This window comes from Equus przewalskii, chromosome 16 (genome assembly GCF_037783145.1).
Source record: "Equus przewalskii isolate Varuska chromosome 16, EquPr2, whole genome shotgun sequence".
Taxonomy (NCBI): Eukaryota; Metazoa; Chordata; class Mammalia; order Perissodactyla; family Equidae; genus Equus; species Equus przewalskii.
The window spans coordinates 73192028-73205963 of NC_091846.1; the positions used below are offsets into that span (position 1 = coordinate 73192028).

The window sequence follows — 13936 nt, forward strand, 5'->3', positions numbered from 1 at the left end:
GAGAATTCTTTCTTCATCCGCTGTGATTATCTATCAGAAATCTTCATCTAATATAACTGACAATATGCTTCTACTTTAACTTCCTATCATTATGAATTTTAAAATAATGACTCAAGCATATGCTATAATTCATAAAACTTTTCAATGTTCCCAGCGTGCCTATATCTCTCTTTGCATTGAGTAGATCTTGTAATGCCAGTTGAGTGCATTAATGCAACATTATACAGAAAAGAGAGAATATTTTGAAAAAAGATCTTGAATGCTTATGCTGTCTCTTTGACATTAATTACCTACATATTTAAAACTTTTCAAAAATATTAAAAATGTTGTGATACTTATGTACAAAATTTCTGAGATTATGGCTAAAATTGGTTATTATTATTAAACATGCGAGCTCATCATTGACATCTCGTTTGGCATGAAATATTTCCTTTTCCTCTTCCAAACATTTTATTATGAAATTTTTCTTAGACACAGGGAAGATTGGGGGATGGTACAATAGGCATTCCTAAACCCTCCACCCAGATTCAATACTTGTTAATATTTTATCTCCTCTCGCTCCCTCTTTCTGCTTCACTCCCCTGAGGATATGTACAGTGACTCTGGAGCTTGCTTTGGGTGGGGCAGTTGGCACTCCCTAGGATACAACGGACGGGGTGTGAGCGTGGGCAGACAGATAAATGCCTCAGCTTCGCTGTCCCTTGGAGGAATATTCGGAGTCACATTTGACATAGTTTCTCAGTGCTTCCCAAGTGGGACTGATCTTGTCGCCTGCATCCGTAAGTAGATAATTAACATAAATTTTCTTGCTCTTTCTCCATTTCCTCTCTTATTTTCCCATTCTTGTACTTGTACTTCCTGGTGTCACCTTCCATATAAGCTACATGCATTCAAATTTTATTTCAGGTCTTCCTTTGGAGAGACTCAAATTAAGGAAAATTGTTACTTCATTGTGCCATTTAACTCATTCCTTATCCTTTTTATTTCTTGCAAACAGGAAGTCTGTTTCTGAGGCTTGCTAAAATTCAGAGTAAGTATTTTGGTTAAAAAATGTGAATTTCATACTGCACCCTATCAGAAGACACATGATATCAGCTTTCCCAATATCCATTATGCAAAATTTGACCCCTTGGTTACTAAGTAAAATTCTGTAAGAAATTAAATAACTACATGTGTACATATGAAAGAGATGAATATGAGAAAGCATTTGGGAGGTCTTCATCATGAAGTGATAATTATTTGTTCACATACAAGTTTTCTAAGGGAGATTTATTGAATATCAGGGCTGCAAATCCATCAAGATTTACTGAAACAAAAGAAGTCTAATTAAAATTGCTCTTAGCTAGTAGAAAAAAGGTAATTTTTTGTGAATGTTGGAAACTGTGAAAGAGAAAAATAGGGAGTAAAAACCTGAAAATAATTAATAAGTGTCTAGTCTGTTGTAATGGTAATATAATTTTAGTAGAGATTTAGTAATGGAAGTGAAAAATGGACTTCTGAAATAATTCATTGTGTGAGGGTGTGGGTGTGTGTGTTTGTGTGTGAAAGAGATAATGCTGTTTGTTTACAATGCTTTTTCTTGTTTTTAATTTTTTTTTCCAGGGCTCATAGGAAGATAGCATTCTCCAGACTCCCCTGTGGATTCATGCCTTCAGTTGCCCTTCTGGATTCATGTGGCTGAATGACTTGTGTTCTGGCAAGGGAAGTTAGGTCTGTCACTCAGTGGGCCGGTCCTTCAAACTTCCATCTATGGCCTTCACACACTCTCTCTTCTTTTCTGCTGTCCATATGTGGGGAAACCAGGGGAAGATTCTAAAGTATAGAGGACTGTGCAGTCACTAAATTGAAGGAGTTCAAATCCTTGCCAAAGCCTCATCCTACTCCACCATTGATCCTTATTGAAATGAGAAGTAAATTAGGAGCAAATTTGTGTTTGTCAAACCACTGAGATTTTGAGATTATTATAGCAGTTAGCATTCCCGAATGGATTCGATGGGGAATATATGGAGAAGAAAAATGTGCAACAGAGGAGATGGAAGGCAACTTCCTAGCTGGAGGAGAGATTTAAACAAAAACAAATATCCACCTATCCCAAGAAAAAGACTCTTGGCTCTAGAGATTCGAACAGAGAATTTGACTTATTGAACCATTTATATCAGAGCAAGGTCCATTCTAAAGTGAATAATGGACACCAAGATTGGCGTTTATGCCTACAAATGCTATTTCACACTTGGAGATTTCTGAGAATGGCTTTTCAGTAGTCAATGCCTAGATGCCATTCCAAAGCATAGAACACACCATTTGCCCATTGGTTAGTATCATTGATCAATATTATTGAACTGTCAATGTATCTCTGTTATTATAATAAATCATTTTCCTGGAAATTGTTGCAATTAGGCTTGTAAGAAATAAGTCAATTTTACCCTACACTATCCAGTTAGAAGATGTTTCAGAGACCCTAAATCATTTATCCAGACACAGATATTGAGGTCTATACCAATGTATGTGTATAGTTCTATCTATATAGGTCAATCCCTCTGTAGTATTTGGAATGTTGGTATACTGCTTCCAAAATAAATATCTTCTCATTTATGACCAGTTTTCATGTTATAAGGTACAAAACAGAACAGTAATCTGAATCAGGTTAACTGAGCCATGAAATAAGCCTGGCATGGAGTTTTGGAAGAATGTACTCAGAATTCCTTCAGAGACTCACCATTTAATATCTCAAGAAAAAATTAAAGTGATCCTAGGCTTTAAAAACTACTGTAATTAATAGTTTATAGCTAACCACACTGGCTTTCAATTTAGATCTCTAACACTTTTTTCTTCTCAGTACTCTTGTGTCCCTTTAAGTGTCTTAACGTGATTATAATTTTTTGTTGTTGTTTTCACCCATTAATCTTTCACATGCTTTCTCTAAACATTTAAAATTAGACCTACCTGTATTAGAAGACACTAGCTATTAAATAATTCTCAAATTAGTGTCATCGTTACAGTTAGAACCTTAAAATATTAACTCCGTGATTTCTTAAAAATTATTTTATTGAAAAAAGGACCATGAGCATCTAAATTGCATTCAGAGCAAATATATTCAATAGATAATTGATTATCATTACTTAATATGTTCCTCTATAATTTGTTTCAGATATTTATATTTTTAAAGCAAATCACTCAGGAAAGTTGGGGTTGCCTGGTGAGTATCACATCCTTTGTACTAAGAGGTCTTGAAGTGATTTAGATTGCTGCTTGGAGTACAGTGTTACACCTGATTTAAAATGGCTTGTTAGTCTTTCCCAGGAGGTGACTGGTCATGTCTTGTAAATTCTCCTAAATAACAGCACAAGCAACAGGGGAAATTCATTTGGATGGAATCCAACTGAAATAGGTGTAGAGGATTGCATGGAAAAATGGGTTTCTCTTGCCTTTGTTTTTAATTGCAGAATGGTGCAAGTGATAAAACATGAAGGAAACATTTAGAGTGGGGAAATGATCCCTTCACTTCCAATTGTTCATGCAGAGAGATTAATCTAGATTCTTCCATAAACATAAGCAAAAATTTGGCACAATTGTAGTGGTCCTTACCAAGACATTAAAGAGTCATTCCCTGAAGGTCAGAGTCAAGGGACAATTCATGAAGCCTGTCTCCATCTAACCCAGCACACTAGAAGGGCCCCCGGCTCCTGCTGTCCTGGCTTTGATTTGCAGCTTCCTATCACCCAGTGTCGCTGAGGGAGCCATGCAGAGCATGTGGCCTGCTGGAGGATAAGGGAACAGGAGGGGAGAAGCACAAGCCAGCAGGCTTACGTGAGGTGAGTGATTTCCTTTATGCTATAATCAGAGGGTGAAATCTGTCACACCAAAGTGGCTTAGCCTGTGGGAAACGAATTACAAGGAATGGCAAAGAATTTCTCAGCTAGCATAATTATATTTCCTCAGAAAAAAAAATCAATGGAAAGTAGATACAAACAACTGGTTTCATTATTAAAAGTCTGTCTTTGGGCCAGATACAATCGTTTTCTTTAAGTAGTAGAGAAGATTGTCATTTCCTGTAAAACAGCCTTGCAGATGGGTTCAAAAAAATCTATCAGTCTGAAAAAATTCACATGTCCTTCCCACATTTATCAATGTCATACTAGTAGTATTTCTCAGGCTTTTCCCACACTCATCAACGCCATAATGATACTGCAATGAACTAGAACAGCCTTAAGATATTGAGTGCCGATTTCATGATTCATTTTTATTTTGTTTTTAGTAATGCCAGTTAGTTAGATGCCTTTTATTCTATACATATCTACATTACCTGACTTTTTATTTTGTACACTAGACTCAATATTGCCCAATAGTAAAATTTGTTTCTCAGAGAAAGCTCAATTTTACAGAAAGATATAAAGAGGCTGGTCTTTCTGTTTACTATTTCTTGTTAACCAAAAGTTCAAGCTAAATGGGGGAGTGGGAAAGTAGGTTTATGTGGGCTTTTTTTTTCACTTCTGGTAATATTCTGTATGCTCTTGGGCAAGTCCTTTAATCCAAATCTCTTTGGTTTTAAAGATACGAGATTTAAAACAGAGACTCTTGCAGTTTCTTGCCATTGTAAAATTCCAGGATAATATGATCTGACCTAATTTATTAAATATGCAGATACACATAAAGAAATATAATCATTTGACACTAATACTCAGTTATTCTCATTGGACAATTGGCCATACTTATAAATTCTTGATAACAAGAGTGTTAGCAAGGAGTTATGTTTTAATAAATTAAAATCACATTTTTGGATAACGATTTAAATTCTACACTGGATTAATTTTAGGATTCAGTTAATTTTAGGAAGTCTTAACAGTCTTTTGTAGTATAGTTTTGGCATGTTGTTGAAATGGAATCACAAATGATAAAGTTCACTAGCACTGGCTATTTGCTAGTTATGCAAAGTGCCAAATCCATATAAGCTTTGTGTAATAGTTGCCTTTCAAATTAATTAATGTAAACTTAAGAGGACAGATTTTAAGTCAAATATTGAAAGAAAGAGCTCCAAAGTGTCCCTCACCATTTCAAAGTCCACAAATACTCTAAAAATGCTTAGTTCCTTTGGAACTGAGTATTTCAATAATTTTTACGTGTGAAAGTGGAGCTATTTCCCCAGTGATGAAAGATAAGTATTCTGGAATTTTGATTTGGACAATATCTTGATGTCTTGGAATTTCCTTCATTCATTTACTCAATCCCTATACTGCTAAGTCTTAATAATTTACTGTTGCTGATTTTATTTTCCTGTTTGTAAGCTAATTCAATATTATATTTAGGTCACTACTTGTTTTTACTGGCTGTATGTAAGGATCCTGTTGTCACAGAAGATTAATGCTCTCCGTCTGTACTTGCAGCTTCCAACAATCCCCCCAAAACTTGTTTAAAAGTCTGCTCAATCTATTTCTTTCTCCAATCTTAAAAGCTGTTATGATGAATTTTCACTAATAAAAATTAAGGTGTAGGCTTCAGGGATGAAAAATTAAATATGCATATATGTTTTTTCACTCAAGTCAAACATTTTTAAAAGAAAAGAAAGAAAAAGAAAAAAAATGTCATTATAGAATGTGTGTAACATAAAAACGTAGGAGAATGTAATGCTGTGCTGTTTGGTAGGACTGCATGTGAACTGCATCCTTAGAAGTGTTCCCCTTTCCTAGGCATTGAACTCAGGGCTGGCCATAGAATTTGCTTCCCTTTCTTGCCAATTTCACCACTGCATATTCACTATGAGGATGACAAATGATGCTTGTATTCCATAAGTCTCTGGATTGAGAGTCCTCTCTAAGAAGACATATCCAGGCATGATGCAGATCACAAGAACCTGTGTGCTGAGCCCGTAGCTGTGATTGGGTGAGGCTCTGAAGGGTCCTATGAGGAGGATGAACATACGGAAGGGAAATGAATAATTATAGCCAGAGGGTGAACTGTGGCAAATTGATTGTATCAACGATGCAAGATCTTGCTAAGTTGAATTATCAGGAGTTTGAGTAACAGTTACTGTAACTAGTCGTACAGGTATTGGATGCAGAAAGGCAATTTTAAAACTAGACAAGACCAAATATATTAGATATTCATGTACTCACCCTGGATTTGGGAATATATTGTGTCCAGTATCTGAAAGCCTGATAGATTGGCTACCTGAAGGCTGGACTGCATGGTTCCTTAAAGACAGTGAGTTTGACATACTGGAACTTTCCTGGCTCACTGAAGGGGTGGGTAGGGTCTAAAGGTTCAGGAAATGAGACATTGAAGAGGGTAGATTACATGGAACCAGCTCAGCTACTCTGTAAACACACTGTCCTCTATGATGGCTGCCCCTCGTAGGCTGGAGGTAAAGGTAGAGGAATGGCTGTGGAGTTTGGCTCCCTGATTTCAGTGGCCATGACATAATAAATGTCTAGTGGCGACTGTTGACACTGAGAGACAAAGTGAGCACCATTATTGTAAAAAGAAAAGGAATTAGAGGAATAATGAAAATGTTGTGAACTTTGGTGTCACTTGTGACGGCTAGTTGATCCGCTGATAGAAAGGAATAAAATACCTACCCAACTTACTAAGGTAATGCTTGCTTACACAAGAGGAAAACTTCATGTCTGGTGTGGAGAAACTCCAGTGGGAATTCACCGCCTGTTATCCAGGTCTTAGAAAAGCTCTGTTTAGAGACCTGGAGCTCCTTCACCGCAGGGGAGTTTAAGGCTCTTTGAGAAGGGATCCTGCAACAAAGTCATACCTGCATACTCTGAGTCTTCCTTGAGGCATTTTTAGAGGCCCCTGTGGCCATTGATGAAGATGTCAGTACTCAGGTAGAGGAAATAGAATATCTGGAGATTACTAGATGTTGAATATGAACTGACATTTATACTTAAAGACTAAACTCTTCATTATTAGAGGCACAGAGTGGTCACTCTGTGGCTTATAGAGGGAGTTTTGGCCTGAGTCCATTCTATAGTTTATGTGCTTAGTCTCAAAATATGTAAGGGAGATAAATTTGCCTAACTATGGGCAAATTATCCATAAGGTTACTTGATCATGGAATGAAGTAGGAATAATTTCCCCCTAATCCCTCACTAAAATAATAAACCAAATGCAATATTGCATTCCCCAGGGTATTGCAGATATTAGTGCCCCAACAAAAACTTGCAAGATGGAAGGATAGGGATTCCTATTGCATCCCCATTTAACTATCACATTGGCCCATGCAAAAGACAGATCTCTTACAATGACTTTGGATTTTGCTAAACTTAATCAGGTGTTGATTAATCACCACTGTTATTTTGGTGCAGTATCTTTGCTCTATTCTTTTGCTCACTATCATAATACAGGCTTGAGGGAATTTTCTTGATTTCATACTCTACCAAACATCACAACATTCCATTGATGATGTTATGCTTATCGGACTAGCAAGAAAAAGTAGCAAACAACTTGATTACCTTAGTTGATCACAGGTATGCCTGAAAGTAGATTTTAACTAGAGGTATAAGTATAGACTCATGACATATATGTCCACTGAATGGGTTTAGAACAATGACCCCAGTAACAATGAGCACACCTAGTACCCAAATCTTAACTTCTTAAAACCAGTTGCCACTAAATGGAACAAGAGAGAGCTTCTTGGGGAAATATATGATTGCAGGTCTGATCTTGCAATTTGTCATGTGAGACCACATGATATGAATAACATGGTAATATGTGAGACATGGTTAATATGATAAATAGCAATGAGTACATATTGTTACTCACAATTTAAAACATATAAGAAGAAAAAACTTAAAAGAAAGATAATTGTACAGAAAACGTGAGGTCATAAATATAGAAGAAATGATGCAATTGAATATTTCAACCTCAAAACTAACTTCCAATGAAAACTTATTTGAGCCAAAGATATTCAGTTGGGTGATAGGTGATTGGGTAACAGAGTTTTACGTGGACTCAAAGTATTCTACCAAAGCCTAAGTATCAATTTCCAAGAGAAATATGTTCTTTTACTGTGCGTGACCTGATGGTCACCACCTTCATGTAACTGCCTATCATCCCAAATAGGACACCCAAGCGCCTCCTGACACTGCAACAGTAGACGTCATAAAACATTTGTTGTATCAATACTAAAACATGTAGCATGATGTGCTCTTGAAGAAACAAGTAAAAATCTGAGTGAACTATGTCCTGTAAGAAAACTAGAACTGGAATCTTTAACACTTCACCATCATGGGGAGAAAAAGAGTTGGATAATGTTGAGATTATGAAAAATTAAAGATAAAAAAACAAAAAAAAAATGTGTCAAGATTGATTGAATCCTGAATAGAAAAACAAATCAGCAAAAACAAAACTATAAAAGACTTTCAGGACAATAGGGGAAATAGAAATTATTCAGCATATATTAGATTATGTTACTAAATTGATGTTAATTCCCTTAAATGCGGTATTGGAGTCATGATTATAAAACAATGCTCTATGTTTAGGATATCCTGGAAAAATTTTAGAGCTATATCATGTCTGCATGCTACTTTTAAATGTCTCAGAAGGAAAAAAGAAAACCAGCAAGAATAGTCTGAGGAGCAGACCTGAGATCTGCTTTATCAGAGCAATGAATACCTCGTTCTTGCATTAAGAGAGACTTGAAGGCGATACGTGTCTTCTAATATCTTAGCCAAGATTATTACTTTGTGCTGTGATATTCAGAATTCACTTAATTCACAATGTGAGAGTACATTATCTAAAAGCCAATTGAATGTTCAATGTTGCCAATTTCTAAACGTATATTACTATTTATTCTATTGTGAATTTCTAATAATATAAAATATTTCTCATGTTTTAAATTTTGTATTGGGCTTAAAAAGTGCTTTCTCTCTGTGGCCAGCCCAGTTGCATAGTGGTTAAGTTTGCATGCTCCACTTTGGATCCCAGGTACAGACCCACGCAGTGCTCATCAAGTCATGCTGTGGCAGCATCCCACATACAAGGTAGATTGGCACAGATGCTAGCTCCAGGCCAATCTTCCTCACCAAAAAAAAAAAAAAGAGTTTTGAGTTTTATCTCATTAAACTAATTTACTGCTGTTCTTAATTAACATAGCAAATCAAACTATGTTGGTCTTTTTGAAATGCTTGTATTGCATTTTAAGTTAAAATTATCTGACCTCTATAAATTAGTTGTAGCTAAAATCCACTATCTAGGTGAAAACATAATTTCTAGACCATCGACTTTCTGAGAATAACTTAAATATATAATTAGACAACAATTGATTAAGGAGGCACATAAGCTTAGAGACATAACAAAATCAATGAACTGATTTAACAGAGTAGTTAGATTATTAACATGCCAAAATAGCATATTAACTATAAGTCATATGGTATCCAATGAATAATATTGAAAGGATAGTAGTGAAATATGTGGTAGCTATTTTGATGGTAAATATAATATTATGGAAATAATTATTTATATAATTGTTATTAATATGAATATTGATTGACTATTTTCAACATTGATGAAAGGAATTCCAAACAGATGTATTATTATTCAGTTGAAGCATGCATATTTATCTCTCTTCAGAGTTTTTCTTCCTTTGATTCATGCTAATTTCCTTTGTAAATTAATGGCTGTTCCTGGATAATCAGATGACTCCCGCAGTAATATTTTACTTTCATGTTTTCAGCAGATGCAAAGATTGTTGACTTATTCTAAGTACAACTAAGTTGAATTGTATTGTGTTCTTAATGTAGTTATATGATCACCCAAATGGGTTTATTTACCAGTAACTATATCATGCTTGCTTAAGCTTAAACCATAAAAAGTTATTATTGTAATTTATATTAAGATTTTTAAAATTTTTCTTTCAAGGAATTCATCTTTAAATGTTTCCCTTCTCTAAAAATATTGTTTGTAATTTTATGGGATATTATTGCAAGCTACACAATCTTCATGTATTTTAGAAATGCAAGACACTAAGCTTTTTAAAGAGAGTCTTGAAACTTATAATAAAAAAATCATAAAATCTCTTTCCTATTTCCTCCAGTAGAGATGACCTCTTCCTCATAAAAGTCTATAATCTGTGGAGACGATAATAAAGATAAAGAAAATCATCAACATCTTAACAATACAGTGATATAATCATCTGCATAATCAAAGGCCATTTCAATTTATATGGTGGATCCTAATCTTTGCTAAAGCAAATATGTCATGATGCGATCCAGGATCAGTCCTTAAAACCTAAAACTGTAAGCCACGTAAGTCCTCCTTGTTCTACTACCTTACCCTGCTGGAGAGGAGAGAGACCTATTCATGGTAAAATGCTATTACTTCAAGTAAATATACCAGCGATCTCTAAGGATCCTAGCAAATATTGGAAGACTTAGCCAAGCCAACCAAAATAAACTCAGAAATATGCCAAGAACAGAAGCATTCGTGTTTAATCAAATTACATCCATTATTTGATCTAAATTTGATACACTATTTGATCTAGAAAATAGCATTATGAGTAGATGAATGAGGCAAGAAGAGCCATATCTGGAAGAAAGATTAAAGAGAGATGATTTAAGAATTTTAATATTTTCCCACAAGCTACATATTAGAGTGAAAGTTGTAATCTGAAATGTCTGTTGCCTTGACTTTTCTTACCGTTTGATTTTTCTTTCTTGTTGAACATTCATGAAACTATTTAGCATCGCAGTCTTCTGTGCACTCTCATTTTCCGTTTACAAAATATCGTTCTTGTGGAATTCAGCCCAATTTCACAGATTTTTGCACGCTGACCAGAATGCAGATGTGTCTATGCAATTTTGTTATTTTCTCAAATTCTTTTACTTATCCTGCAAAATTTGGCAAATTAAGAATTGAAATTTCTGTCTAAGCATGACACAGTTTTACTTTTGTTAAATATGATAATTAAAAACAATTGCCTCTGCATAATGTAGGTAAAGTGCATGCTATTTTAATGTGTATATACAATAAAGTATGAACTGAATGTGTATGCACTAATAAATATCTCTACAATGAAGATAATAACCCATCCTACAAGGTTGTTATGAGAATCAAGTGTACAGTGGAGAGCACGGTGTAAACTGCAAAGCTATGTCGTTTCAGCTTTTATCAATATCAATTATAATTGATATTCAGAATGATGATATAGGTGCTGCCTAATTTATTGCGTATCTTTGAATTATTGAAACATTCTATTCTTTATTTTTTACCGTAGGTAAAACCTTATTATACACAAAATTAATAATTTAGTAAAAAATTAATTTGACTTACTATCTCCTGTTTAATGAGATCTAGATGTCACAGATAAGAGGAAGTCTCTGCAAACCATGGCCTAAGAGGTGCCACAGATGTTTTGTTTGATTTGGTTTTTTGACATTAAGGCCATCTTTATCTTCAAATGCTCCTAATCTCGGCTTTGAACATTTAGTTTGAATAATGGATTTCTACAAGCTTTCCAACAGTACCATGGAATATGTGTTTAAGTATCATGGGTGATATATGTCGATTTGTTAGATTCACTTTACTTACTGACTTGTTACTAATTTATGTTTGAAGATAACTATGGCAATTTATTGGAACAATTAAAATATTAAACTCTATAATATTTAAGTTAAAATGCCCTCTGGCATTCTTATAATGCAAAGAAAAGTTAATTTTGAATGATATAATTAACAAATTATTATGTTATCCTGAATATCTTCTTTAAATCTTTATTTTTAACAGATATTTATTTACTATTTTTTGAAAGTGATTTATATATATTGATGTAAAATTCATTAATAAGGTGATATGTAAAAAAGAAAATAAATGTCATTAATGTTATCCCATGTTAATATTTGCAGTGCTGTAATTTCAGCCATTTTCCATGTGGAAGCCATGCATAATCCCCAAACTGGTATTTCATTATATATCTCCATCTATCTGTGTTTCGGTTTACTTTTCGATTTATAGTTTGTATTTTTTTAGATAAACTATTAGAATATTTAATATATTAGCAAAAGTCCTATCATAGTAAGTATATATCAAAAAAAAATTTTTTTTTAAAGATTTTATTTTTTTCCTTTTTCTCCCCAAAGCACCCCGGTACATAATTGTATATTCTTCTTTGTGGGTCCTTCTAGCTGTGGCATGTGGGACGCTGCCTCAGCGTGGTTTGATGAGCAGTGCCATGTGCGACCCCAGGATTCAGACCAACGAAACACTGCGCCGCCTGCAGCCGAGCCCGCGAACTTAACCACTCAGCCATGGGGCCAGCCCCTCAAAGATTTTAACTGAACTTATATTAACTTTGAAAATTGTTTCAATTTTTTCATAATAATGTGTATAATTAATGTGTCAAATTTGTCTCTAAATCTTTGTTTCTATGTTTTATTCTTTTATGATAACATGCACCTAGAAGCAAGGCTGCTAAGTCAAATTTTACATAATATATTAAAAGAACTTTAAAGAAATAACCAAGTATCTTTCTAGAAAATTTACAATACTTATGCAAACATCAGGGAATGAGTATGCTTATATTATTGCACCTTTAACAAATTTGAAATAGATATATCTCATATTTTTAATTTGATTTTGTTTGATTACAAAAACTATTGTATAAGTTGATTTACATTTAATCAATATTTGTATTTCTGCTTTTAATATAGTACTTGTTAATTATATATATGTATGTATGTATGTTAGTATTAACTTACTGATTTAAAAAAAATATTAATTATATGAATGCTTGGTCTATGAGTTTTGTGCCTTGCAAAGGTTAACTTTATTTTCCATGTAGTCAATCACATTGTTTTCCTTTGTGATATTTTTCTTAGCATTTATGCTTAAAAAATATTTTATTCACAATGACATATTCTCCTATATATTTTTCTAGTGTTCTATAGTTTACTCAGCCTAGATTTTTTTCTTTTATCATAAGATGAATGTCTAACTTCCTCATGTGTATGAGGAAGTTAGACATTCCTCATATAACAAATTGCCAATTTTCCAAACATTTCTTCTCCATTCATTTGTGATGCCTTCTTTATTGTCTACCATTCTCCCAGGACTAGGATTTGTTTCAGGGCTATGTTCTCTTTTTCCTTTCTCTCTCTCTCCCCGACCCCGTCTCTCTCTCTCTCTTTTTTCTTTTGGTTTTTGTTTTCATGTATCTATTGATGTTTATATAAGTACTATATTTCTTTAATCCTTATTGATTCAAATTACATTTTAAGATATTTTAAGCAAATATATAGTAAGGAAAGTCCCAAAGTACTGCTCTTATTTATAACAAATTTTTCTGTTGATTCTGAATGAATTTTAGAAAAGTTGTACCATATTTCCCCGAAATAAAATAATAATGAGATAATTGTTTAAATTTTTATGAAATGTTCATTAATTTAAGAAAAGTCTTAACCTTTTTTGTCTAATAATACTTAATCTCCTTATTTAGAGTATCTTTTATCTCTGTATTTAAAATTAATATTTGTATTTTTCTGTAGGTTTCTGTAGTTTTGCCTCTGTTGGCTTTTCTATTTTAAAAAATGAACTTTTCTTTTTACTTTTGTATCAAAAATATTATTGTGAATAAAATAAATTTCTCTATTATTGTTCAAACTTTTTAGATATCTATTAGTATTTAATTTTGCTTCATGTATATGAGCACTTTATTATACTCACTAATTTTATGATTTTTCTTAGTCTCTTGCACTATCAACATAAGAGAAATTTGCTCTCATTATTCTTAGTAGTTTTTTCCTATTTTAATTTTATTACTTGATGTTGTTTCTCAGAATTCCAAAAAGTATATTAAATAATAACAGCGACATCAGGTATTTTAATGGAAATATCTCTAGTACTTCACTACAATACATGAGAGGAACATTGGATTATGATGGACCATATGCTTGGTTCTTATGTGTTAGTGAACGCCTTCAGTTATTGAAATTATCTC

At 33.6% G+C, this 13936-nt stretch overlaps 1 long non-coding RNA gene across 1 annotated transcript; it reads left to right on the plus strand.

The window, feature by feature from the left end:
* Positions 1-629: 629 nt before the first annotated feature.
* On the plus strand, positions 630-13603 carry LOC103548469 (uncharacterized). The gene is made up of 6 exons (XR_011527981.1): positions 630-779; positions 1603-1710; positions 3149-3196; positions 3661-3812; positions 10043-10250; positions 12126-13603. It is a non-coding gene; the product is annotated as an uncharacterized lncRNA (long non-coding RNA).
* Positions 13604-13936: the final 333 nt, after the last annotated feature.